This window comes from Oncorhynchus kisutch, linkage group LG2, assembly GCF_002021735.2.
Source record: "Oncorhynchus kisutch isolate 150728-3 linkage group LG2, Okis_V2, whole genome shotgun sequence".
Classification (NCBI taxonomy): Eukaryota; Metazoa; Chordata; class Actinopteri; order Salmoniformes; family Salmonidae; genus Oncorhynchus; species Oncorhynchus kisutch.
The window spans coordinates 13,483,480-13,508,980 of NC_034175.2; the positions used below are offsets into that span (position 1 = coordinate 13,483,480).

The 25,501-nt window shown below is 43.7% G+C and overlaps 1 protein-coding gene across 2 annotated transcripts in view; it reads right to left on the bottom strand.

Moving 5' to 3' along the window:
- The window catches only part of LOC109901036 (oxidation resistance protein 1-like), a 209,693-nt gene extending 184,659 nt beyond the window's left edge, over window positions 1-25,034 (bottom strand). The window contains exon 1 of one of the 2 annotated variants that reach the window (XM_031788002.1): window positions 24,806-25,034. The gene's annotated coding sequence lies outside the window, so the exon portion shown is untranslated. The remainder of the gene's footprint in view (window positions 1-24,805) is intronic. The other variant, XM_031788006.1, reaches the window with a different exon arrangement.
- Between the last annotated feature and the right edge of the window lie 467 nt (window positions 25,035-25,501).

The window sequence follows — 25,501 nt, forward strand, 5'->3', positions numbered from 1 at the left end:
AATAGCCCAAAATCCCACAACCCACAACCAATACATTTTCACCCACGACATTGTTTTCAAAGTAGCCCAATTTCACGGGAAAACCGCAGACATGGCAACCCTGGTACGGGTCACAGTGAAATTAATTGATATATTTTTAAAGAGAAATGCCATGGTGTCCGCAGTGCAATTTAGAAATAGCCCAAAATCCCACAACCCACAACCAATACATTTTCACCCACGACATTGTTTTCAAAGTAGCCCAATTTCACGGGAAAACCGCAGACATGGCAACCCTGGTACGGGTTGGGCTTATTTTGGACAGATTTGTCGAGAGTGAAACCTCTCGCTTCGCCTCTTCCTCTCTGGCAGCAGAGGGTCCATCTCTCACAGTCCCTGCTCTCTCCTTTCCTCCGGTGAGACTGTCCAGAGAGAGGGGACACCGTCCTCCACCTGATGGCTAAACTTGAGTCGCACCGCATCATTTCTGCCTTATGCACAAATGTATTTTGTTCATATGACCAGAAAAAAGTGGAATATTCCTTGATATTAAAATAGATATGATGAGCTGCTAATAATAAAAACGCAGGGCTATCGATACACTTGGCTACTATCGATACACTTAGCTACTATCGATACACTTAGCTACTATCGATACACTTGGCTACTATCGATACACTTGGCTACTATCGATACACTTGGCTACTATCGATACACTTGGCTACTATCGATACACTTGGCTACTATCGATACACTTGGCTACTATCGATACACTTGGCTACTATCGATACACTTGGCTGCTATCGATACACTTGGCTACTATCGATACACTTGGCTGCTATCGATACACTTGGCTACTATCGATACACTTGGCTACTATCGATACACTTGGCTACTATCGATACACTTGGCTACTATCGATACACTTGGCTACTATCGATACACTTGGCTACTATCGATATACTTGGCTGCTATCGATACACTTGGCTACTATCGACACACTTGGCTACTATCGATACTGTAACGGCGTTCTTCGTTTGTTGAAGGAGAGGACCGAAATGCAGCGTGGTGGTTACTCATGTCTTTAATGAAAAAAGTGACGATACATGAAATAACTAAATAAATACAAAAACAACAAACGGAACGTGAAACCTAATACAGCCTATCTGGTGAAACTACACAGAGACAGGAACAATCACCCACGAAATACAAAGCGAACTCAGGCTACCTAAATACGGTTCCCAATCAGAGGCAACGAGAAGCACCTGACTCTGATCGAGAACCGCCTCAGGCAGCCAAGCCTACACTCGACACACCCCTAATCAACCACAATCCCAATGCCTACAAAAAAAAACAATACGACAACACAATAACCCATGTCACACCCTGGCCTGAACAAATAATTAAAGAAAACACAAAATACTAAGACCAAGGCGTGACAGATACACTTGGCTACTATCGATACACTTGGCTGCTATCGATACACTTGGCTACTATCGATACACTTGGCTACTATCGATACACTTGACTACTATCGATACACTTAGCTACTATCGATACACTTAGCTACTATCGATACACTTAGCTACTATCGATACACTTGGCTGCTATCGATACACTTGACAGCTATCGATACACTTGGCTGCTATCGATACACTTGGCTGCTATCGATACACTTGGCTGCTATCGATACACTTGGCTACTATCGATACACTTGGCTGCTATCGATACACTTGGCTACTATCGATACACTTGGCTACTATCGATACACTTGGCTGCTATCGATACACTTGGCTGCTATCGATACACTTGGCTACTATCGATACACTTGGCTACTATCAATACACTTGGCTGCTATCGATACACTTGGCTACTATCGATACACTTGGCTACTATCGATACACTTGGCTACTATCGATACACTTTGCTACTATCGATACACTTGGCTACTTATTCATTGCAGCTGCAGGGAGAGTGGAAGTAGGGAGAAGAGCGTTTTATGTTTTTAAAAGCGTTGAATAAAAACAGTGTTGACATAAAAACATGAAGTCACTCATAAAAACAGAAGCTCTCTGATGTATTCTTTGACCGTCTCTCTCTGGTCATGGTTTTAAAAGTTGCCGATTGGCCAGCACAGTAGGCTCTCTTGATTTAGCCACAGCTCTCCTGGTCCGCCGGGTAGGTGGAGTTTGTCCCATCAGACAAATGAAATGGTTAAAAATGGGAACACTTTGCCTACCCAGCGTGCGCAGGGCTTCTGAATCATGAGCACTTCCGACAAGCGTGTAAGACAAATAAATAGAAATGAATAGGAGCGCAAGGCGTTATCCTTGGCTTTCTACAAGGGTGTGTTACAGCCAGCCACTATGCCTTTGTCCCAAATGGCACCCTATTCCCTACATGGTGCACTACTTTGGACCAGAGCCCTATATAGGGAATATGGTGCCATTTGGGATGTATCCTATGACAGTTCTTTTTTTCTCCCCAATTTCTTGGTATCCAATTGGTAGTTACTGTCTTGCCTCATCGCTGTAACTCCCATAGAGACTCGGGAGAGGTGAAGGTCAAGAGCCATGACTCATCTGAAACACGACCCAACCAAGCCATACTGCCCATTTAACCCAGAAACACTGTACACCTGGCGACCGTGTCAGCGTGCATGCGCCCGGCCCGCCACAGGGGTCGCCAGAGCATGATGGGACAAGAACATCCCTGCCGGGCCAAACCCTCTCCTAACTCGGACGACGCTGGGCCAATTGTGCCCCGCACCATGGTTCTCCCGGTCGCGGCCGGCTGCGACAGAGCCTGGACTCTAACCAGAATCTCTAGTGGCACAGCTAGCACTGCCTCAGACCACTGCTCCACTCGGGAGGCCTACTTCCTATGACTGTTTATTGCCAAGTCACTATAATAAGGTTGAAGAATACGTGAGGTCACAAATGTTACTTGAATTACCCCTTCAAATGAAACACATACCGTATAAAGCTACAGGCTTGAGTCATTTAATAGGTTCTAAACTACTATTTGAACGCAATCCAATAATGATGTACTGAATTGTGAACCTGTAATGACACATTGTGAGCATTTACATAACAGCTCTGCTCATCTGGATCATAATACAGGAGTTTTATAGCAATATGAATACGTCTTCCAAAAGTGGACTTATGTGGACATTTAGCTAGACTCAAAAGCAACAGCAATATAACACGATCTTTCAAAACACCAAACTATAGAGGCAAATTCTTTAAGAATGAAAGACACATGAAACTGCATTTGAATAAACCTGACGTGGTTTTAGGAGAAACAAAAGGTGGCAAAGCGATGACTAAATTCTCATTGGGGTCACACGGTGAAAGCATACTGTGCTAGAAAGCAGAATGATGCATCTTTGAATTCTACAAGGTTGATAGGCCATTCAAAAACAGCATTCTCTATTATTCATCCTCTACGAGCACACACTGTTGTTTTATTGGTGCTAAGTTAATTCATGTTATCCCCGTGAGTGTTATGTTCAGACCAAAGCAACGCCCTTGAGAATGGTTGATGGGCAATATTCCGAAGGAGACATGACAGCAGCGTCAATGACTGTGCCTACGGTGTTATGAAAAACTATTGTGGGACGCAGTAGGCCTATGTTGTAAAAGCTACTTTCGGCTCTTTAGGTTTAGAAAAAAAGCTGCGACACATAACTGTGCCATTAACAACAGTTGTACAAAACACACAAAAAATTATAATGAATTCACATATTAAAGGGAAATTCCACCACTTTTCAACCTGATACTCATCATCTCATACCCATAGCAGTGTCTACATAATATTATGTGAAAATGGCGTGTTTTATTGTGATTTTCAAAACTTGCAACAAGTTTCTAGCCTGAGGGAAGCTATTTTCTTGCTCCCCGGGTTTAAAAAATCACAGTTTATTTTTATGTCTTACCTTTTTTCATCAGGTAGAACATTTTTACTTCATATTTGTTACTACAAAACATAGAAATGTGCCCTTTTCACATGTGGACACCAGTGGAGGCTCCTCAGAGGAGGAAGGGGAGGACCATTCTCCTCAGTGAATTTCATAAAACTAATGAGTGAATGAGGTTGGAAAGTGATGACATTCTCCATTGAGCTTTTTTTTTTGTCCAGGACTAGGCTTAATGTGTGTCCAGGAAACCGTCCCTTAAAGATCAACAGCAAAAAACATTGAAGAATGATTTTAAGAATGTGATAGTGCTATTTGTAACTTCCACTAAACAACCCCACAGACAGACAATGTTTTGCATGTCAGCGGTCCAGCAGTCCAAGTGACACTTTGATTCTTGAAAGTTCAATACCTTGAAAACTTGACTGCTGTCATGTAAAACATTAAGGGACTGCATTAATAGTGGACTAATGAAAAAATACACAGATATTGTTTTTGAGTGGATTATTTCTTTAAACACAGCAGAGTCAGACAGACACATGACCACTACAGTATATCTATTACCAGTCCATGGCGCTCTGATAACGACACGGTTGTTTTTAATTAATTATTCAACTCCTGTCTTTGGCCTAGAGTAGGTCTGGATGGGGCAGGCACTAACACAGGCCTACTAGGAGGGCCTTCTCAAATAATTTATGCTATTTCAGTCTACTAGTTGTCTGTATCTATGGTTACTTTAAATACATGGTATATACTCTCTTTCTATGTCTAATGTCATATCACTGACTGATGTCCCTACATGTTCACAGTTCAACATATGTTTTCTTCTTTAAAAAATGTATACAAATTATTCCAATTGTTTATTGATCATGTAGAACTTTCTACTGTACTGTATGTAGATTCAGAGTTCAGATCTCTGGTAGGGACAAAGCCAATCATTGGAGTTCAGATCTCTAGACACAGCCAATCATTGGAGTTCAGATCTGTAACCTCAGCTGTAGACATAGAGCAGCAGTAGCTCCTGGCAAGGTGGTAGGACACTGTCATTGCAAGTTAGAGACAACTCAGTACAGGCTGACTCATTATACAAAATGATATTAAACTGACAGGGACAAACGCTCTTGGGGCCTCGTACCATCAAATTCCAAAAGCATGATTCAGTTGGTTGGTGAAGCAATAGAAAGCAGAACTGAAGGCTCTGAGGACTGTTCATTTTGGTTAAGTGCTGTGCGATTCATGACAATACGCTTGACAGCCAGCATTACAACATCAACCCATCATGTTACTGTACATAACACCAGCCTGTGATTTATCATGTCAGCTATCTGTCATATTAATCATCAGGTTCACCAAGAGTCTACACAATTTATAGTTAATTATATGCGCCCTTAAAGGTGGACTCAGCTAGATGACTTTGCATGCACTAAGTAAAGACATAGTGGGTCAATTTCCGCAACAACTAAGAGTGTTGAGGTGCGAGGCTAAACTTCTCTGCTGTTTTGGTCACATAGGGTGCCATTATAGCCTACATAGTTGGTCTATAGGCTGAGGCCTGGCAGGGACAGAGGGTGAGTGACCAGTACGGGCCGGTCTGGGAGGGGCGGGTGGCTGTGGGGTCAATGGGCTGAGTTTACATAAGCTTGGCTGTGCTTAATCCTCTGTAAGCCACAACCAGTCCCATGATGCCGTTTACTGTGGGCTGTACGTAGTATGTATGTAAAGCTGTTATAAACCCTGACGGTCTTTCGCAACGCAAGTAACAAAGCTGGTCATTTCTGTATAGAGCTATTGTCTATACAGCTTGTGGTCATTACTGCATGGTCTATTGAGTTAAGGGTCAGATGAGTTGAGGGGTTGAGGGTCAGATGAGATGAGGGATTAAGTTGAGGGATTCAGATGAGTTGAGGGATTCAGATGAGTTAAGGGATTAATTTTCTATCCTTATTTTTGTCGAGCAAATGGTTCGCAGTGGATGGCATCTACTGTATGCCTTTTTGAGATTTGTGTCAACCTGACTGGTGTCTGGGGCTGCAGGTAGCCTAGTGGTTAGAGCATTGGGCCATGGACCCCAAAGATTGCTGGATCGAATCCCCGAAGCTGATAAGGGAATCTGTCGTTCTGCTTCTGAGCAAGGCAGTTAACCCACTGTTCCCCGGGCACTGAAGATGTGGATGTTGATTGAGGCAGCCCCCCGCACCTTTCTGATTCAAAGGGGTTGGGTTAAATGCGGAAGACATATTTCAGTTGAATACATTCAGTTGTACAACTGACTAGGTATCCACTTTTCCTTAAATGTGGTTTCTTCTCGATCACCAAGGTTTTCAAAAACTGAGAAGTGTGTTTAAAGCCAGAAGACTCATGAAGCAATAATGAGAGAATGCCTTTCTTGGAAATGTTCTTGTCACAGAGAATGACATGTGCATTTCCTGTAATCAGAACAGGAAGCAACTATGCAGTCGCTTCCCTTGTCATTATTTGAGTGCTTTTCTTCCTGTTTTAATGTCTCGCTCCCCATCCCGCTCTGTAAAACGGAACAGCTCTTTTCATTAGGATAAAACACAGCAACAAGCATCATGACTCAACACTCTGAAAAAGCTGTTAGAAAGTAAATCCCTTAATCTAGAACTTTCACTGTTAGCAAAATCCTAACGCACAGTCAGACAGTGGGGTTGTGGCACAGGGTGGTTGTCTTACCAAATAACATCATAGGGAATTATTAAATGCAGAACATTTTAGGTCAAGCATAAGTGCATTGGTAAAAAAAACCTTTATAAAAAAAGTTGATTGTTTGATTGGTTGACTGATTGATTGACGGATGGATTGAAACGTATTAAATGGCGTAGCCCACTGGATTTTACAGTCCAGTGGTTCTCACACATACACTCAGATGATCAAAAACCCAGCAGGACAATCCTAATGCATCTATGTTTAATCATCATCTAAGAGTGGAAACTGGAGCTGATGATCATTGAATAGTATTCCCTGACGTGGTGTGTCTATAAATTCCTGTCTGCAAGGGCGTAGGAGCCGGGGGGAGGACATGGGGGACATGTCCCCTCCAGTGTTAGAAGCAGGACTGAAAACCTGTGAATTTTTTAAAGCCAAGAACACTTGCTAGCTACATAATTACTTGCACAATCAGTGTCTTAGTCTTCATCATAGAGTTAGCAAGTTCACAATGCCACCAGTCAAGAAGAGAGCAAAGATAGATGTGCAAAGGACTGTAAGTAAGGTTCTTGGCAACAGAACACACCACCCCTGGCAAACTAGCTGGCCAATTTGAGTGTTTTCACTTCGAATGCCTTTAATTTCATCACAGAGACTTTGGTTCATGAAGATGTGTTCCATTGTTAAGACTTTGTTTGGTGTTATCAGTGACAACCATGAACAGACAGACAGTCTGAGAGGAAGGGAGAGAGAGGCCACAAACCAACAGGTACGATACTGAGAAGTGACTCTCCATGCTCATAAAGTTAATAGGCTGTTGATCTGTCATAGTGTGAATCAATCTGAATGATTTTATATGATCTCTGATGAACAGGGTAGAAAATGAATCATATAGTGGCAGAGAGTACAACATGGTAGTTTAATTAAATATATGCATATTAACAGTCACACTGGTATTCAGTATAGTATGAATGGCCCTGGTCTTTAGACTGATTGGACTGTTCCTGTGTAAGTGCCTCTCTGCAAGGCCCCCCATAGCAAAATGCCCCCCCCCCCCATGGTAGAGTCTATCCTACTGTACGCCCCGCCCCTGCCTGTTTGAGGTGGTGGTTACCTGTGAGCATAAAGTCATGTTTTTGTAGCTCCTATGCCTTCCCTACATGTTTTCAGTTGTTTTTTGACATGCATTCCTGATTCAATTGTCAACTGCTCAAGGTAGTTTTCACAGCAATAGTGCCTTTAGTGATGATATAGGCCTACTGTTGTCATTTCAGCTCTGAGAAATGAGAATGCTCCCAATTTCATAGACAGGGACTAGGATAATAATAACCAGTTTTGTACCAGGCAGCGTTCAGTGGGTTGCATTCCAAATGGCACCCTATTCTCTATATTCTGCAGTCCACTACTTTTGGGTAAAAAGAAGTACACTGCATAGAGAATATGATGCCATTTGGGATGCACATCACTGAGAGTAGGTGTTTTAATCAAGAGCATGCATAATCACAGCACATTGACTCGTGACTCAGGATGGAAGGTGTGTTAGCCCCATACAATTACCTACTCTTACATTATACCCGTGTCTGAAATGACTTGTATTGTTTACTCAAACATGATTAGATCTCAACATCTTCCAATTGGAATTGCATGAGCTGAAGTCAATTATCCATTTGAGGTCAAGAGGAATTGGTTTTAGAGTTGAAGATGCACTATGCAGAAAAAGCTCCCCCATTTTCAGGTTGCAAACATTCTAATGGTTTGCCTACTTTCAGTTTATGTGACAAAACAAGCAAGTACAGTGTAGAGAATCATTGTATTTTCAGCTGGTGTACAAAACTGAAAGTAAAAGACACAAAAACAAAACTTAAGAAGAGGAAGCATAGAAATAACGCTGTTACAGATACAGGTATCCTGAGTGTGTATTCCTTTTCTCTCCTTTTCCCCTCACACTGTTACAGATACAGGTATCCTGAGTGTGTATTCCTTTTCTCTCCTTCTCCCCTCACACTGTTACAGATACAGGTATCCTGAGTGTGTATTCCTTTTCTCTCCTTTTCCCCTCACACTGTTACAGATACAGGTATCCTGAGTGTGTATTCCTTTTCTCTCCTTCTCCCCTCACACTGTTACAGATACAGGTATCCTGAGTGTGTATTCCTTTTCTCTCCTTCTCCCCTCACACTGTTACAGATACAGGTATCCTGAGTGTGTATTCCTTTTCTCTCCTTCTCCCCTCACACTGTTACAGATACAGGTATCCTGAGTGTGTATTCCTTTTCTCTCCTTCTCCCCTCACACTGTTACAGATACAGGTATCCTGAGTGTGTATTCCTTTTCTCTCCTTCTCCGCTCACACTGTTACAGATACAGGTATCCTGAGTGTGTATTCCTTTTCTCTCCTTCTCCCCTCACACTGTTACAGATACAGGTATCCTGAGTGTGTATTCCTTTTCTCTCCTTCTCCCCTCACACTGTTACAGATACAGGTATCCTGAGTGTGTATTCCTTTTCTCTCCTTCTCCCCTCACACTGTTACAGATACAGGTATCCTGAGTGTGTATTCCTTTTCTCTCCTTCTCCCCTCACACTGTTACAGATACAGGTATCCTGAGTGTGTATTCCTTTTCTCTCCTACTCCCCTCACACTGTTACAGATACAGGTATCCTGAGTGTGTATTCCTTTTCTCTCCTACTCCCCTCACACTGTTACAGATACAGGTATCCTGAGTGTGTATTCCTTTTCTCTCCTACTCCCCTCACACTGTTACAGATACAGGTATCCTGAGTGTGTATTCCTTTTCTCTCCTTCTCCCCTCACACTGTTACAGATTCAGGTATCCTGAGTGTGTATTCCTTTTCTCTCCTTCTCCCCTCACACTGTTACAGATACAGGTATCCTGAGTGTGTATTCCTTTTCTCTCCTTCTCCCCTCACACTGTTACAGATAAAGGTATCCTGAGTGTGTATTCCTTTTCTCTCCTTCTCCCCTCACACTGTTACAGATACAGGTATCCTGAGTGTGTATTCCTTTTCTCTCCTTCTCCCCTCACACTGTTACAGATACAGGTATCCTGAGTGTGTATTCCTTTTCTCTCCTTCTCCCCTCACACTGTTACAGATACAGGTATCCTGAGTGTGTATTCCTTTTCTCTCCTTCTCCGCTCACACTGTTACAGATACAGGTATCCTGAGTGTGTATTCCTTTTCTCTCCTACTCCCCTCACACTGTTACAGATACAGGTATCCTGAGTGTGTATTCCTTTTCTCTCCTTCTCCCCTCACACTGTTACAGATACAGGTATCCTGAGTGTGTATTCCTTTTCTCTCCTTCTCCCCTCACACTGTTACAGATACAGGTATCCTGAGTGTGTATTCCTTTTCTCTCCTTCTCCGCTCACACTGTTACAGATACAGGTATCCTGAGTGTGTATTCCTTTTCTCTCCTTCTCCCCTCACACTGTTACAGATACAGGTATCCTGAGTGTGTATTCCTTTTCTCTCCTACTCCCCTCACACTGTTACAGATACAGGTATCCTGAGTGTGTATTCCTTTTCTCTCCTACTCCCCTCACACTGTTACAGATACAGGTATCCTGAGTGTGTATTCCTTTTCTCTCCTTCTCCCCTCACACTGTTACAGATACAGGTATCCTGAGTGTGTATTCCTTTTCTCTCCTTCTCCCCTCACACTGTTACAGATACAGGTATCCTGAGTGTGTATTCCTTTTCTCTCCTTCTCCGCTCACACTGTTACAGATACAGGTATCCTGAGTGTGTATTCCTTTTCTCTCCTTCTCCCCTCACACTGTTACAGATACAGGTATCCTGAGTGTGTATTCCTTTTCTCTCCTTCTCCCCTCACACTGTTACAGATACAGGTATCCTGAGTGTGTATTCCTTTTCTCTCCTTCTCCCCTCACACTGTTACAGATACAGGTATCCTGAGTGTGTATTCCTTTTCTCTCCTTCTCCCCTCACACTGTTACAGATACAGGTATCCTGAGTGTGTATTCCTTTTCTCTCCATCTCCCCTCACACTGTTACAGATACAGGTATCCTGAGTGTGTATTCATTTTCTCTCCTTCTCCCCTCACACTGTTACAGATACAGGTATCCTGAGTGTGTATTCCCTTTCTCTCCTTCTCCCATCACACTGTTACAGATACAGGTATCCTGAGTGTGTATTCCTTTTCTCTCCTTCTCCCCTCACACTGTTACAGATACAGGTATCCTGAGTGTGTATTCCTTTTCTCTCCTTCTCCCCTCACACTGTTACAGATACAGGTATCCTGAGTGTATTCCTTTTCTCTCCTTCTCCCCTCACACTGTTACAGATACAGGTATCCTGAGTGTGTATTCCTTTTCTCTCCTTCTCCGCTCACACTGTTACAGATACAGGTATCCTGAGTGTGTATTCCTTTTCTCTCCTTCTCCGCTCACACTGTTACAGATACAGGTATCCTGAGTGTGTATTCCTTTTCTCTCCTTCTCCCCTCACACTGTTACAGATACAGGTATCCTGAGTGTGTATTCCTTTTCTCTCCTTCTCCGCTCACACTGTTACAGATACAGGTATCCTGAGTGTGTATTCCTTTTCTCTCCTTCTCCCCTCACACTGTTACAGATACAGGTATCCTGAGTGTGTATTCCTTTTCTCTCCTTCTCCCCTCACACTGTTACAGATACAGGTATCCTGAGTGTGTATTCCTTTTCTCTCCTTCTCCGCTCACACTGTTACAGATACAGGTATCCTGAGTGTGTATTCCTTTTCTCTCCTTCTCCCCTCACACTGTTACAGATACAGGTATCCTGAGTGTGTATTCCTTTTCTCTCCTTCTCCCCTCACACTGTTACAGATACAGGTATCCTGAGTGTGTATTCCTTTTCTCTCCTTCTCCCCTCACACTGTTACAGATACAGGTATCCTGAGTGTGTATTCATTTTCTCTCCTTCTCCCCTCACACTGTTACAGATACAGGTATCCTGAGTGTGTATTCCCTTTCTCTCCTTCTCCCATCACACTGTTACAGATACAGGTATCCTGAGTGTGTATTCCTTTTCTCTCCTTCTCCCCTCACACTGTTACAGATACAGGTATCCTGAGTGTGTATTCCTTTTCTCTCCTTCTCCCCTCACACTCTTACAGATACAGGTATCCTGAGTGTGTATTCCTTTTCTCTCCTTCTCCCCTCACACTGTTACAGATACAGGTATCCTGAGTGTGTATTCCTTTTCTCTCCTTCTCCCCTCACACTGTTACAGATACAGGTATCCTGAGTGTGTATTCCTTTTCTCTCCTTCTTCCCTCACACTGTTACAGATACAGGTATCCTGAGTGTGTATTCCTTTTCTCTCCTTCTCCCCTCACACTGTTACAGATACAGGTATCCTGAGTGTGTATTCCTTTTCTCTCCTTCTCCCCTCACACTGTTACAGATACAGGTATCATGAGTGTGTATTCCTTTTCTCTCCTTCTCCCCTCACAGTGTTACAGATACAGGTATCCTGAGTGTGTATTCCTTTTCTCTCCTACTCCCCACACACTGTTACAGATACAGGTATCCTGAGTGTGTATTCCTTTTCTCTCCTTCTCCCCTCACACTGTTACAGATACAGGTATCCTGAGTGTGTATTCCTTTTCTCTCCTTCTCCCCTCACACTGTTACAGATACAGGTATCCTGAGTGTGTATTCCTTTTCTCTCCTTCTCCCCTCACACTGTTACAGATACAGGTATCCTGAGTGTGTATTCCTTTTCTCTCCTTCTCCCCTCACACTGTTACAGATACAGGTATCCTGAGTGTGTATTCCTTTTCTCTCCTACTCCCCTCACACTGTTACAGATACAGGTATCCTGAGTGTGTATTCCTTTTCTCTCCTTCTCCCCTCACACTGTTACAGATACAGGTATCCTGAGTGTGTATTCCTTTTCTCTCCTTCTCCGCTCACACTGTTACAGATACAGGTATCCTGAGTGTGTATTCCTTTTCTCTCCTACTCCCCTCACACTGTTACAGATACAGGTATCCCGAGTGTGTATTCCTTTTCTCTCCTTCTCCCCTCACACTGTTACAGATACAGGTATCCTGAGTGTGTATTCCTTTTCTCTCCTTCTCCCCTCACACTGTTACAGATACAGGTATCCTGAGTGTGTATTCCTTTTCTCTCCTTCTCCGCTCACACTGTTACAGATACAGGTATCCTGAGTGTGTATTCCTTTTCTCTCCTTCTCCCCTCACACTGTTACAGATACAGGTATCCTGAGTGTGTATTCCTTTTCTCTCCTACTCCCCTCACACTGTTACAGATACAGGTATCCTGAGTGTGTATTCCTTTTCTCTCCTTCTCCCCTCACACTGTTACAGATACAGGTATCCTGAGTGTGTATTCCTTTTCTCTCCTTCTCCGCTCACACTGTTACAGATACAGGTATCCTGAGTGTGTATTCCTTTTCTCTCCTTCTCCCCTCACACTGTTACAGATACAGGTATCCTGAGTGTGTATTCCTTTTCTCTCCTTCTCCCCTCACACTGTTACAGATACAGGTATCCTGAGTGTGTATTCCTTTTCTCTCCTTCTCCCCTCACACTGTTACAGATACAGGTATCCTGAGTGTGTATTCCTTTTCTCTCCTTCTCCCCTCACACTGTTACAGATACAGGTATCCTGAGTGTGTATTCCTTTTCTCTCCATCTCCCCTCACACTGTTACAGATACAGGTATCCTGAGTGTGTATTCATTTTCTCTCCTTCTCCCCTCACACTGTTACAGATACAGGTATCCTGAGTGTGTATTCCCTTTCTCTCCTTCTCCCATCACACTGTTACAGATACAGGTATCCTGAGTGTGTATTCCTTTTCTCTCCTTCTCCCCTCACACTGTTACAGATACAGGTATCCTGAGTGTGTATTCCTTTTCTCTCCTTCTCCCCTCACACTGTTACAGATACAGGTATCCTGAGTGTATTCCTTTTCTCTCCTTCTCCCCTCACACTGTTACAGATACAGGTATCCTGAGTGTGTATTCCTTTTCTCTCCTTCTCCGCTCACACTGTTACAGATACAGGTATCCTGAGTGTGTATTCCTTTTCTCTCCTTCTCCGCTCACACTGTTACAGATACAGGTATCCTGAGTGTGTATTCCTTTTCTCTCCTTCTCCCCTCACACTGTTACAGATACAGGTATCCTGAGTGTGTATTCCTTTTCTCTCCTTCTCCGCTCACACTGTTACAGATACAGGTATCCTGAGTGTGTATTCCTTTTCTCTCCTTCTCCCCTCACACTGTTACAGATACAGGTATCCTGAGTGTGTATTCCTTTTCTCTCCTTCTCCCCTCACACTGTTACAGATACAGGTATCCTGAGTGTGTATTCCTTTTCTCTCCTTCTCCGCTCACACTGTTACAGATACAGGTATCCTGAGTGTGTATTCCTTTTCTCTCCTTCTCCCCTCACACTGTTACAGATACAGGTATCCTGAGTGTGTATTCCTTTTCTCTCCTTCTCCCCTCACACTGTTACAGATACAGGTATCCTGAGTGTGTATTCCTTTTCTCTCCTTCTCCCCTCACACTGTTACAGATACAGGTATCCTGAGTGTGTATTCATTTTCTCTCCTTCTCCCCTCACACTGTTACAGATACAGGTATCCTGAGTGTGTATTCCCTTTCTCTCCTTCTCCCATCACACTGTTACAGATACAGGTATCCTGAGTGTGTATTCCTTTTCTCTCCTTCTCCCCTCACACTGTTACAGATACAGGTATCCTGAGTGTGTATTCCTTTTCTCTCCTTCTCCCCTCACACTCTTACAGATACAGGTATCCTGAGTGTGTATTCCTTTTCTCTCCTTCTCCCCTCACACTGTTACAGATACAGGTATCCTGAGTGTGTATTCCTTTTCTCTCCTTCTCCCCTCACACTGTTACAGATACAGGTATCCTGAGTGTGTATTCCTTTTCTCTCCTTCTTCCCTCACACTGTTACAGATACAGGTATCCTGAGTGTGTATTCCTTTTCTCTCCTTCTCCCCTCACACTGTTACAGATACAGGTATCCTGAGTGTGTATTCCTTTTCTCTCCTTCTCCCCTCACACTGTTACAGATACAGGTATCATGAGTGTGTATTCCTTTTCTCTCCTTCTCCCCTCACAGTGTTACAGATACAGGTATCCTGAGTGTGTATTCCTTTTCTCTCCTACTCCCCACACACTGTTACAGATACAGGTATCCTGAGTGTGTATTCCTTTTCTCTCCTTCTCCCCTCACACTGTTACAGATACAGGTATCCTGAGTGTGTATTCCTTTTCTCTCCTTCTCCCCTCACACTGTTACAGATACAGGTATCCTGAGTGTGTATTCCTTTTCTCTCCTTCTCCCCTCACACTGTTACAGATACAGGTATCCTGAGTGTGTATTCCTTTCTCTCCTTCTCCCCTCACACTGTTACAGATACAGGTATCCTGAGTGTGTATTCCTTTTCTCTCCTTCTCCCCTCACACTGTTACAGATACAGGTATCCTGAGTGTGTATTCCTTTTCTCTCCTTCTCCCCTCACACTGTTACAGATACAGGTATCCTGAGTGTGTATTCCTTTTCTCTCCTTCTCCCCTCACACTGTTACAGATACAGGTATCCTGAGTGTGTATTCCTTTTCTCTCCTTCTCCCCTCACACTGTTACAGATACAGGTATCCTGAGTGTGTATTCCTTTCTCTCCTTCTCCGCTCACACTGTTACAGATACAGGTATCCTGAGTGTGTATTCCTTTTCTCTCCTTCTCCCCTCACACTGTTACAGATACAGGTATCCTGAGTGTGTATTCCTTTTCTCTCCTTCTCCGCTCACACTGTTACAGATACAGGTATCCTGAGTGTGTATTCCTTTTCTCTCCTTCTCCGCTCACACTGTTACAGATACAGGTATCCTGAGTGTGTATTCCTTTTCTCTCCTTCTCCCCTCACACTGTTACAGATACAGGTATCCTGAGTGTGTATTCCTTTTCTCTCCTTCTCCGCTCACACTGTTACAGATACAGGTATCCTGAGTGTGTATTCCTTTTCTCTCCTTCTCCGCTCACACTGTTACAGATACAGGTATCCTGAGTGTGTATTCCTTTTCTCTCCTTCTCCGCTCACACTGTTACAGATACAGGTATCCTGAGTGTGTATTCCTTTTCTCTCCTTCTCCCCTCACACTGTTACAGATACAGGTATCCTGAGTGTGTATTCCTTTTCTCTCCTTCTCCCCTCACACTGTTACAGATACAGGTATCCTGAGTGTGTATTCCTTTTCTCTCCTTCTCCACTCACACTGTTACAGATACAGGTATCCTGAGTGTGTATTCCTTTTCTCTCCTTCTCCACTCACACTGTTACAGATACAGGTATCCTGAGTGTGTATTCCTTTTCTCTCCTTCTACCCTAAAACTGTTACAGATACAGGTATCCTGAGTGTGTATTCCTTTTCTCTCCTTCTCCCCTCACACTGTTACAGATACAGGTATCCTGAGTGTGTATTCCTTTTCTCTCCTTCTCCCCTCACACTGTTACAGATACAGGTATCCTGAGTGTGTATTCCCTTTCTCTCCTTCTCCCCTCACACTGTTACAGATACAGGTATCCTGAGTGTGTATTCCTTTTCTCTCCTTCTCCCCTCACACTGTTACAGATACAGGTATCCTGAGTGTGTATTCCTTTTCTCTCCTACTCCCCTCACACTGTTACAGATACAGGTATCCTGAGTGTGTATTCCTTTTCTCTCCTTCTCCCCTCACACTGTTACAGATACAGGTATCCTGAGTGTGTATTCCTTTTCTCTCCTTCTCCGCTCACACTGTTACAGATACAGGTATCCTGAGTGTGTATTCCTTTTCTCTCCTCTCCCCTCACACTGTTACAGATACAGGTATCCTGAGTGTGTATTCCTTTTCTCTCCTTCTCCCCTCACACTGTTACAGATACAGGTATCCTGAGTGTGTATTCCTTTTCTCTCCTTCTCCCCTCACACTGTTACAGATACAGGTATCCTGAGTGTGTATTCCTTTTCTCTCCTTCTCCGCTCACACTGTTACAGATACAGGTATCCTGAGTGTGTATTCCTTTTCTCTCCTTCTCCCTCACACTGTTACAGATACAGGTATCCTGAGTGTGTATTCCTTTTCTCTCCTTCTCCCCTCACACTGTTACAGATACAGGTATCCTGAGTGTGTATTCCTTTTCTCTCCTTCTCCCCTCACACTGTTACAGATACAGGTATCCTGAGTGTGTATTCCTTTTCTCTCCTTCTCCCCTCACACTGTTACAGATACAGGTATCCTGAGTGTGTATTCCTTTTCTCTCCTTCTCCACTCACACTGTTACAGATACAGGTATCCTGAGTGTGTATTCCTTTTCTCTCCTTCTCCACTCACACTGTTACAGATACAGGTATCCTGAGTGTGTATTCCTTTTCTCTCCTTCTACCCTAAAACTGTTACAGATACAGGTATCCTGAGTGTGTATTCCTTTTCTCTCCTTCTCCCCTCACACTGTTACAGATACAGGTATCCTGAGTGTGTATTCCTTTTCTCTCCTTCTCCCCTCACACTGTTACAGATACAGGTATCCTGAGTGTGTATTCCCTTTCTCTCCTTCTCCCCTCACACTGTTACAGATACAGGTATCCTGAGTGTGTATTCCTTTTCTCTCCTTCTCCCCTCACACTGTTACAGATACAGGTATCCTGAGTGTGTATTCCTTTTCTCTCCTACTCCCCTCACACTGTTACAGATACAGGTATCCTGAGTGTGTATTCCTTTTCTCTCCTTCTCCCCTCACACTGTTACAGATACAGGTATCCTGAGTGTGTATTCCTTTTCTCTCCTTCTCCGCTCACACTGTTACAGATACAGGTATCCTGAGTGTGTATTCCTTTTCTCTCCTACTCCCCTCACACTGTTACAGATACAGGTATCCCGAGTGTGTATTCCTTTTCTCTCCTTCTCCCCTCACACTGTTACAGATACAGGTATCCTGAGTGTGTATTCCTTTTCTCTCCTTCTCCCCTCACACTGTTACAGATACAGGTATCCTGAGTGTGTATTCCTTTTCTCTCCTTCTCCGCTCACACTGTTACAGATACAGGTATCCTGAGTGTGTATTCCTTTTCTCTCCTTCTCCCCTCACACTGTTACAGATACAGGTATCCTGAGTGTGTATTCCTTTTCTCTCCTACTCCCCTCACACTGTTACAGATACAGGTATCCTGAGTGTGTATTCCTTTTCTCTCCTTCTCCCCTCACACTGTTACAGATACAGGTATCCTGAGTGTGTATTCCTTTTCTCTCCTTCTCCGCTCACACTGTTACAGATACAGGTATCCTGAGTGTGTATTCCTTTTCTCTCCTTCTCCCCTCACACTGTTACAGATACAGGTATCCTGAGTGTGTATTCCTTTTCTCTCCTTCTCCCCTCACACTGTTACAGATACAGGTATCCTGAGTGTGTATTCCTTTTCTCTCCTTCTCCCCTCACACTGTTACAGATACAGGTATCCTGAGTGTGTATTCCTTTTCTCTCCTTCTCCCCTCACACTGTTACAGATACAGGTATCCTGAGTGTGTATTCCTTTTCTCTCCATCTCCCCTCACACTGTTACAGATACAGGTATCCTGAGTGTGTATTCATTTTCTCTCCTTCTCCCCTCACACTGTTACAGATACAGGTATCCTGAGTGTGTATTCCCTTTCTCTCCTTCTCCCATCACACTGTTACAGATACAGGTATCCTGAGTGTGTATTCCTTTTCTCTCCTTCTCCCCTCACACTGTTACAGATACAGGTATCCTGAGTGTGTATTCCTTTTCTCTCCTTCTCCCCTCACACTGTTACAGATACAGGTATCCTGAGTGTATTCCTTTTCTCTCCTTCTCCCCTCACACTGTTACAGATACAGGTATCCTGAGTGTGTATTCCTTTTCTCTCCTTCTCCGCTCACACTGTTACAGATACAGGTATCCTGAGTGTGTATTCCTTTTCTCTCCTTCTCCGCTCACACTGTTACAGATACAGGTATCCTGAGTGTGTATTCCTTTTCTCTCCTTCTCCCCTCACACTGTTACAGATACAGGTATCCTGAGTGTGTATTCCTTTTCTCTCCTTCTCCGCTCACACTGTTACAGATACAGGTATCCTGAGTGTGTATTCCTTTTCTCTCCTTCTCCCCTCACACTGTTACAGATACAGGTATCCTGAGTGTGTATTCCTTTTCTCTCCTTCTCCCCTCACACTGTTACAGATACAGGTATCCTGAGTGTGTATTCCTTTTCTCTCCTTCTCCGCTCACACTGTTACAGATACAGGTATCCTGAGTGTGTATTCCTTTTCTCTCCTTCTCCCCTCACACTGTTACAGATACAGGTATCCTGAGTGTGTATTCCTTTTCTCTCCTTCTCCCCTCACACTGTTACAGATACAGGTATCCTGAGTGTGTATTCCTTTTCTCTCCTTCTCCCCTCACACTGTTACAGATACAGGTATCCTGAGTGTGTATTCATTTTCTCTCCTTCTCCCCTCACACTGTTACAGATACAGGTATCCTGAGTGTGTATTCCCTTTCTCTCCTTCTCCCATCACACTGTTACAGATACAGGTATCCTGAGTGTGTATTCCTTTTCTCTCCTTCTCCCCTCACACTGTTACAGATACAGGTATCCTGAGTGTGTATTCCTTTTCTCTCCTTCTCCCCTCACACTCTTACAGATACAGGTATCCTGAGTGTGTATTCCTTTTCTCTCCTTCTCCCCTCACACTGTTACAGATACAGGTATCCTGAGTGTGTATTCCTTTTCTCTCCTTCTCCCCTCACACTGTTACAGATACAGGTATCCTGAGTGTGTATTCCTTTTCTCTCCTTCTTCCCTCACACTGTTACAGATACAGGTATCCTGAGTGTGTATTCCTTTTCTCTCCTTCTCCCCTCACACTGTTACAGATACAGGTATCCTGAGTGTGTATTCCTTTTCTCTCCTTCTCCCCTCACACTGTTACAGATACAGGTATCATGAGTGTGTATTCCTTTTCTCTCCTTCTCCCCTCACAGTGTTACAGATACAGGTATCCTGAGTGTGTATTCCTTTTCTCTCCTACTCCCCACACACTGTTACAGATACAGGTATCCTGAGTGTGTATTCCTTTTCTCTCCTTCTCCCCTCACACTGTTACAGATACAGGTATCCTGAGTGTGTATTCCTTTTCTCTCCTTCTCCCCTCACACTGTTACAGATACAGGTATCCTGAGTGTGTATTCCTTTTCTCTCCTTCTCCCCTCACACTGTTACAGATACAGGTATCCTGAGTGTGTATTCCTTTTCTCTCCTTCTCCCCTCACACTGTTACAGATACAGGTATCCTGAGTGTGTATTCCTTTTCTCTCCTACTCCCCTCACACTGTTACAGATACAGGTATCCTGAGTGTGTATTCCTTTTCTCTCCTTCTCCCCTCACACTGTTACAGATACAGGTATCCTGAGTGTGTATTCCTTTTCTCTCCTTCTCCCCTCACACTGTTACAGATACAGGTATCCTGAGTGTGTATTCCTTTTCTCTCCTTCTCCGCTCACACTGTTACAGATACAGGTATCCTGAGTGTGTATTCCCTTTCTCTCCTTCTCCCCTCACACTGTTACAGATACAGGTATCCTGAGTGTGTATTCCTTTTCTCTCCTTCTCCGCTCACACTGTTACAGATACAGGTATCCTGAGTGTGTATTCCTTTTCTCTCCTTCTCCGCTCACACTGTTACAGATACAGGTATCCTGAGTGTGTATTCCTTTTCTCTCCTTCTCCCCTCACACTGTTACAGATACAGGTATCCTGAGTGTGTATTCCTTTTCTCTCCTTCTCCGCTCACACTGTTACAGATACAGGTATCCTGAGTGTGTATTCCTTTTCTCTCCTTCTCCGCTCACACTGTTACAGATACAGGTATCCTGAGTGTGTATTCCTTTTCTCTCCTTCTCCGCTCACACTGTTACAGATACAGGTATCCTGAGTGTGTATTCCTTTTCTCTCCTTCTCCCCTCACACTGTTACAGATACAGGTATCCTGAGTGTGTATTCCTTTTCTCTCCTTCTCCCCTCACACTGTTACAGATACAGGTATCCTGAGTGTGTATTCCTTTTCTCTCCTTCTCCACTCACACTGTTACAGATACAGGTATCCTGAGTGTGTATTCCTTTTCTCTCCTTCTCCACTCACACTGTTACAGATACAGGTATCCTGAGTGTGTATTCCTTTTCTCTCCTTCTACCCTAAAACTGTTACAGATACAGGTATCCTGAGTGTGTATTCCTTTTCTCTCCTTCTCCCCTCACACTGTTACAGATACAGGTATCCTGAGTGTGTATTCCTTTTCTCTCCTTCTCCCCTCACACTGTTACAGATACAGGTATCCTGAGTGTGTATTCCCTTTCTCTCCTTCTCCCCTCACACTGTTACAGATACAGGTATCCTGAGTGTGTATTCCTTTTCTCTCCTTCTCCCCTCACACTGTTACAGATACAGGTATCCTGAGTGTGTATTCCTTTTCTCTCCTTCTCCCCTCACACTGTTACAGATACAGGTATCCTGACTGTGTATTCCTTTTCTCTCCTTCTCCCCTCACACTGTTACAGATACAGGTATCCTGAGTATGTATTCCTTTTCTCTCCTTCTCCCCTCACACTGTTACAGATACAGGTATCCAGAGTGTGTATTCCTTTTCTCTCCTTCTCCCCTCACACTGTTACAGATACAGGTATCCTGAGTGTGTATTCCTTTTCTCTCCTTCTCCCCTCACACTGTTACAGATACAGGTATCCTGAGTGTGTATTCCTTTTCTCTCCTTCTCCCCTCACACTGTTACAGATACAGGTATCCTGAGTGTGTATTCCTTTTCTCTCCTTCTCCCCTCACACTGTTACAGATACAGGTATCCTGAGTGTGTATTCCTTTTCTCTCCTTCTCCCCTCACACTGTTACAGATACAGGTATCCTGAGTGTGTATTCCTTTTCTCTCCTTCTCCCCTCACACTGTTACAGATACAGGTATCCTGAGTGTGTATTCCTTTTCTCTCCTTCTCCGCTCACACTGTTACAGATACAGGTATCCTGAGTGTGTATTCCTTTTCTCTCCTTCTCCCCTCACACTGTTACAGATACAGGTATCCTGAGTGTGTATTCCTTTTCTCTCCTTCTCCCCTCACACTGTTACAGATACAGGTATCCTGAGTGTGTATTCCTTTTCTCTCCTTCTCCCCTCACACTGTTACAGATACAGGTATCCTGAGTGTGTATTCCTTTTCTCTCCTTCTCCGCTCACACTGTTACAGATACAGGTATCCTGAGTGTGTATTCCTTTTCTCTCCTACTCCCCTCACACTGTTACAGATACAGGTATCCTGAGTGTGTATTCCTTTTCTCTCCTTCTCCCCTCACACTGTTACAGATACAGGTATCCTGAGTGTGTATTCCTTTTCTCTCCTACTCCCCTCACACTGTTACAGATACAGGTATCCTGAGTGTGTATTCCTTTTCTCTCCTTCTCCCCTCACACTGTTACAGATACAGGTATCCTGAGTGTGTATTCCTTTTCTCTCCTTCTCCCCTCACACTGTTACAGATACAGGTATCCTGAGTGTGTATTCCTTTTCTCTCCTTCTCCCCTCACACTGTTACAGATACAGGTATCCTGAGTGTGTATTCCTTTTCTCTCCTTCTCCCCTCACACTGTTACAGATACAGGTATCCTGAGTGTGTATTCCTTTTCTCTCCTTCTCCCCTCACACTGTTACAGATACAGGTATCCTGAGTGTGTATTCCTTTTCTCTCCTTCTCCCCTCACACTGTTACAGATACGGGTATCCTGAGTGTGTATTCCTTTTCTCTCCTACTCCCCTCACACTGTTACCTTTTCACTATTATGATTTGCATGAGTTATGTTATGGGTCTCGTTTCCATCCACCCTAGACTGCAGGGCCAAAGGGATTCGTAACAAACGCACATAGAATAGATATACTCTATCCCTCCCCCTCCCTCAGGACCTGAGCCCTAGCACCATGCCTCAGGACTACCTGGCCTGATGACTCCTGGCTATCCCCAGTCCACCTTGTCGTGCAGCTGCTCCCGTTTCAACTGTTCTGCCTGCGGCTATGGAACCCTGACCTGTTCACCGGATGTGCTACCTTGTCCAGGACCTGCTGTTTTCCACCCTCTCTCTCTCCCCATCTCCCTCTCCCTCCCTCTCTACCGCACCTGCTGTCTCAACCTCTGAATGCTCAGCTATGAAAAGCCAACTGACATTTACTCCTGAGGTGCTGACCTGTTGCACCCACTACAACCACTGTGGTTATTATTTGACCCTGCTGGTCATCTATGAACATTTTAACATCTTGAAGAACGATCTGGCCTTAATGTCCATGTACTCTTAAAATCTCCACCTGGTACAACCAGAAGAGACAACCCCTCAGAGCCTAGTTCCTCTAGGTTTCTTCCTAGGTTTCTGCCTTTCTAGGGAGTTTTTCCTAACCAACGTGCTTCTAATCTGCATTGCTTGTTGTTTGGAGTTTTAGGCTGGGTTTCTGTATACGCACTTTGTGACATCAGCTGATGTAAAATGGCTTTATAAATCAAATGTGATTGATTGATTGACTTGCTTTTAATGAGAATGATAGATTGATAACACACATTTCCAAAAGTTACATATTGCAGCTTTAAGCTGAGAGATGGTATAACTGTTGAATTATTATTTTTTAATTGTAAAGACTACATTATGTATCTTATACTTGAATGACTAACGATGCTTGTAATGTTGACTTCTGTTAACCGACCCCTAATTGAACTATCCACTAACCGTAACTCTACAGTGGCAAATTGTTGTGTATCAAGAGTTGCAGTAGTTTGTTGACAGTTTGAGTAGCCCAACTAAAGATCATCTATAGCACGTGTCAAACTCATCCCACTGAGGGCCAAGTGTCTGAGGGTTTCCGCTCCAACCTTGTCCTAGATTGATGAATTAAGGTCACTGATTAGTAAGGAATTCCCCTCACCTGGTTGTCTAGGTCTTAATTGAAAGGAATAACCAAAAACCAGCAGACACTAGGCCGTGTCTGTCTGTCTGTCTGCCCTCCATGGAATGAGTTTGACAGCCCTGATCTATAGGGAATATCCAATTGAAGTGTGACTGTGACCATGGTCTGTCTGCCCTTGTGGTGCTTGTCTTGACCGTGAGTCTTGAGTTCCTTAGTGGAACCGGGGCAATGCCATGGCATGGGGTGCATGTTGAAAAGAAATAACCAATGACTGAAACAAACACATACTGTGCAAGTTCCATGCATGTCACATGTTCAGCTGTTGGCTACCTTGATGCATTATGCAGCCCGATTGCTGTGGATGGATATTATCTCTATAAAGAGTGGCAGGCCAGATGGCTATAGTTAGGGCGAATTAGTGTTAAGGCAGACAGACAGACAGACAGACAGGCAGACAGCCAGACAGTGATGAGTAATGTGTATGCAGGCAGGCATCATTCATTCCATTCCCCACCGAATGCATTCCAGAGATAACTTTCTATCCAGTCTCCCACCATGAATTATTGAACTAACATTAAAATAATAGGGGGATTGCATCATTGCACATTATGTTACCATTGTAATACAATCACATTTTCACGTGTCACATGTATAATGTTATTATTATGTCCCTGTTCCTGTGTCATCCTTTTTACAGCTTATACTTCAAAAACTAGCCTACTTCGAGGCTGCTGGACAATTATATACAGTACTAGTATGGCTACTGTACAGGCTATAGCATAAACTATAATATCTTCAAAAACAATGACAGCCTCGCTCATCGAACAATTTGATACCGCGCGCGGCATTTTGAAGAATACACGTATTAAATAGATATTTTTTGTGTAACAAATGTGGTGGTTCAATGTTCAATGTCAAGACTGTTAGTTACTCTTTTAACTGGTAATGCAGGTATTTGCGTGCGTACACTGTTCTGCTGAAGCATCGTTTCAGCTGTTTTCTCAAAGCTTTGCGAGGGGTTGTATATAACATGTTTATTAGTGAACAACATGTCAATGCATGAATATACATTACTTGCGGGAATACATATATTTCCATGTATAAAATCTAACTCTTCAAAATATAAGCCGGTGCGTGCATCGTTTCAAAAACATCACACGCGATAGCCTACGCGTCAGTCCCACAATAAAACCGTTACTTACTTTCAGAAGGGATCTCGTGCAATGACCTGGGTTCAGTTGTTTACAAACATTCTCAGTCGGTGTGAAACAGAATTCAGTCTTAATTTTTCTGCAAGCGTGCAGCATCATAGCAGAAAGTGGGAACAGTTGAGACATTCGGAGTAATTTGACCCTCTCGTTATAGAAACTACCATCATGAAGAGGAGCAGGGGAGGATCGGATCAAACCAACACCGACACAAACCTACTCTATAACAACGGGAGGGATGCATCGAGGCGTTGGAGGAGAGCGATATTGCAAATTGGTTGTGACGAAGCGGATTGGATAGGAGGGGAAATGACAACACTTCAGTTGTTCATCATACCAATGCAGTAGCGACCTATACATTTATCAGACTATGAGACAGGAGAGCTGATGTCTGTGTGAAGGGCTATAGAGCAGACAGTCAGTGGTTCTCAATTCAGAGAAAAAAACAGGGGTTCTAGTGATGGATGGAGGGAGAGATGGAGGCACGAGGAAAGGGGGCAGGATGGCGCATGCCATGGACAGCCAGGCCCTAGTGTGTTGGCAGCTTGGCAGCTTTCCTTCTGGGACACAGCAGAGGACTGTTCTGTCACTGTCACTACCACAAAGTTGTCTCAAAGATGTCAGTGAGTTAGTTACTCAGAGCAGTAGCACAACAACATTGCTGTGTCACTGGGCTACTGGCTGTCTGTC